The sequence below is a fragment of the Triticum dicoccoides genome, chromosome 2B (assembly GCF_002162155.2).
Source record: "Triticum dicoccoides isolate Atlit2015 ecotype Zavitan chromosome 2B, WEW_v2.0, whole genome shotgun sequence".
Taxonomy (NCBI): domain Eukaryota; kingdom Viridiplantae; phylum Streptophyta; class Magnoliopsida; order Poales; family Poaceae; genus Triticum; species Triticum dicoccoides.
In genome coordinates, this window is record NC_041383.1 from 217,638,443 (window position 1) to 217,642,269 (window position 3,827).

The window sequence follows — 3,827 nt, forward strand, 5'->3', positions numbered from 1 at the left end:
GGCCGCCGCGGCCCCCGCCGGCCCTGCTGCCCCGCCACTTGGCGTGACTACACGTGCCCGAGCAGGAGTGCTTCGGCCCAGCACGCGCTACTCCGCCGACGAGTATGTGTGCGCCGCCTCGACGTCGACGCCATCACCCGTCCCCACATCCGCTCGCGCTGCCCTTCGGGATCCCCACTAGCTAGCTGCGATGCAGGAGGAGTTCGACGCCTTACAGCGCAACCGCACGTGGCAGCTTGTTCCGCGACCCCCTCGTGCCAACATCATCTCTGGCAAGTGAGTGTTTCGCCTCAAGACTCGCCCAGACGGTTCCCTCGAGCGCTACAAGGCTCGATGGGTAGTTCATGGTTTTCGGCAGCGCGCGGGCGTTGACTTCACCGACACCTTCGCCCCGGTTGTGAAACCGGGCACGATTCGCGCCGTGCTTCAGCCGGCGGTCTCGCGCGCCTGGCCTGTGCACCAGTTGGATGTCTCCAACGCCTTCTTGCACGGCCATCTCGTCGAGCAGGTGTTCTGTAAGCAGCCCACTGGTTTCATCGACGCCGAGCACCCCGACTTCGTGTGCTTGCTCTCCCGTTCTCTTTACGGGTTGAAGCAGGCGCCTCGGGCTTGGTACCAGCGTATCGCCGCCTTCCTGCAGTCTCTCGGATTTCGGTCCACTCGCTCCGATGCTTCACTCTTCGTGTATCATCAGGGAGTTGACACTGCATATCTGCTGCTCTATGTCGACGACATCATCCTCACGGCGTCCGCCCCCGACCTCCTTCAGCGGCTGACTGCTCGTCTTTGTGATGAGTTCGCCCTCAAGGACTTGGGGCCCTGCACTACTTCCTCGGCATCGAGGTGGTCCGACGGACTGACGGCTTCTTTCTGCATCAGCAGAAGTACGCCCACGAGCTCCTGGAGCGTGCCGGTATGCTTAACTGCAAGCCAGCGCCCACCCCCGTTGACACAAAGGCGAAGGTCTCTGCTCTCGAGGGGTCTCTTGCATCCGATGGAGCGTTTTATCGCTCTATTGTTGGTGCTTTACAGTACCTGACGCTGACTCGCCCCGACCTGCAGTACGCTGTCCAGCAGGTGTGCCTCCATATGCACGCCCCGCGTGACTCTCACTGGACTCTGGTGAAGCATATTCTCCGTTACATACGTGGCACCATGTCCTTGGGACTCACCCTGACGGCCTCCGCTTCCACCGACCTCGTGGCCTACTCGGATGCCGACTGGGCTGGCTGCCCCGACACGCGACGCTCTATGTCAGGCTACTGCGTCTACCTTGGGCCCTCGTTGATCTCTTGGTCATCGAAGCGGCAGCCCACGGTCTCCCGCTCCAGCGCCGAGGCAGAGTATCGCGCCGTGGCTAATGCCGTGGCCGAGTGCTCTTGGATACGTCAGCTGCTCCAGGAGTTGCTTTGTGATGTTCACAAGGCCACTCTTGTCTACTGCGATAACGTCAGCGCGGTCTACCTCTCCGCCAACCCGGTGCACCATCGACGGACGAAGCATATTGAGCTCGATATTCACTTCGTGCGCGAGCAGGTTGCCCTTGGTCGTGTTCGGGTTCTCCACGTGCCGACGACGCAACAGTTTGCTGATGTTGATGACTAAGGGATTGCCTACTCTCGTCTTCGAGGAGTTTCGGTCCAGTCTCTGTGTCTCTGGCGATGCTTCGACTGCGGGGGGTGTTGAGTATGTATTATGTATTGCACGTGTATTGGATTTGTGGTCCACCTCCTAGTCTTGTATAGTTGAGGTAGAGGTCTTCCCTTGTATTATATATACATGCACCAGCACCCTATCAATACAACATCTATTGTATTGCAAACTTTCCCGTCTACAGCAAACAACAATGATCGCTCCATAACCTCCATCCTTCATGACCGCCGCATCTAATTAATCTTCACATGTTCTGCTGGTGGCGCTAACCATGAAGAAGGTCTAGCCGTTGTACCTCCCGCCGAGACCACATATGGAAGCAAGAGCAAGGGTGGAGCTACAACAAGGCCAAATGGGCCATGGCCCACTCAGCATTTAGGAGTTTGCAGTATATACATTTACTCTTGGGCCTTGGAATACAAGCACACAGGTATTTTCTACTGCTTGGCCCACCGAGCCTTGGGCTTCAAGCATTGCCATTGAGCAATGACTGACTATCTACGTATTATGGGCCAGCTCCAAGCACCAAAGCTGGTTTTGCCTATTTCAGCTGAGTTGATGCATTGCCCTCAAAAAAAAAAATGAGGTGATGCATGGTCATGGGCGTGCATATATGACTCTGCATCACCTGCATGGACCTGGGCTGCTTGACTCATGGAGTAGCTCAGCAACCTCACATAGATGAGAACTTTGATCAATGGCCGGCATGGTTGATCAACCCCCACTAGCAGTGTAGCAGTTGCACCAGCAGAGAGGCACAACTAGGTATAGTAGCTCGTTAGTGTCAAGTCGAGGTGGAGTCGAAAGACAAGCAGCGCAAGCTAGGTGTTGGAACAAAAGGAGAGCGAGAAACAAATAGTGGGATCTCCTTTTTAGGAGGTGGGGCGAAGGAAGGTGTGGGCATGGAGAGACATGGCCACTCCTTTTCTGCCCCCAGCGAGCACTTTGCATCTGCATATGCATAGGCCTTCTTTTATAGCATGGGCTTAACAGTAGTACTACCACTAGTTTGTCCTTCTGTGTACAGTCGCATGCGTGACCGATATGCACACACATGTTGTACGCACGCTGACACCCACACCCGTCTACGACAATCACTGGTTGGTGCTTTGCAGGGCTCCACATGCAATATGCAAGCGATCCACATGGTTCTGTACATATTGGTAGACATGGTCGAGCCTTCCAGAGAGAGCTAGATTAGCATGCATACACGTACGTATGAAGAGGGTTTTCATTCTCCTGAACTGTTCTTCCTTTAGATTTTGGAGGATGGACGACAGAGCGCGTGAGAGAAGGCACTCATTCGCCTCCGCGTGCATGGACGATGTAGTGCTCGCTGCACACACAGTGTTTGTTGGACCAGCCATTGTCTTCACTCTCCTGTGGCCATGCATGGCCACTACTTCATCAGATCGAGACGTACGCTAGCCACATGGGTTCAGGTATAATGGACTATGATACAGTTGCACCCACGCAGAAATACCGCTTTTGCGCGATGTACGAAGCAGCTTGGGTTGGAGAAAGCAAACTTTTCGTGTGCGTTGGGTCACTGGTCAAGCCGTGGGCTAGTAAAGCTGAGTGTGCGTGGTGCGTGCATGCATGCGAGGCGTTTTTGTCAGACCCAGCTTACTCATACTGATCCCGGAAAGGCCGGCAACCAGCCAGCTGGCGCGAAAATCCATGGAATCCGCGACACTGGCAGCTTGTCCCCGGCCGGAACTGCACATTAGGCCAACTCAGCGCACGACCCGTTCCGTTGGGATGCGTCTGTTTGATGTAAAACGGGCATACCAGACAACCCAGCGGTAGACCTCATTTTATTTTTTCGTCCGTTTCGTGTCCGTTTCACCTCATCTCTGAGTCAAAGTTGGTCTCGCTTTGAGGCAAAAGCGGGCATAAAACGGACGCCTACGCCTCCTCTTCGTCCGCTGTGTCCGGGCATGTCCCACATGTCACTCTCTCTCTTTTCTCTCACCTGGCCCACCGTGTCCACACACCCACCAACGCATGCAGCCACGGGCACGTCTACCAGAGCGATGCGGCGTCGGCCGGAGCGGGACGTGGCTTGGAGCAGGCGGCGGCCGAAGAGGGGTGCGGGTGCGGAGCAGGCGGCGCGGAGCGGAGCGCTGGCGAGGCGGGCGCGCGTGGCGGCGGCTACGCGTCGCGAGGCGCGG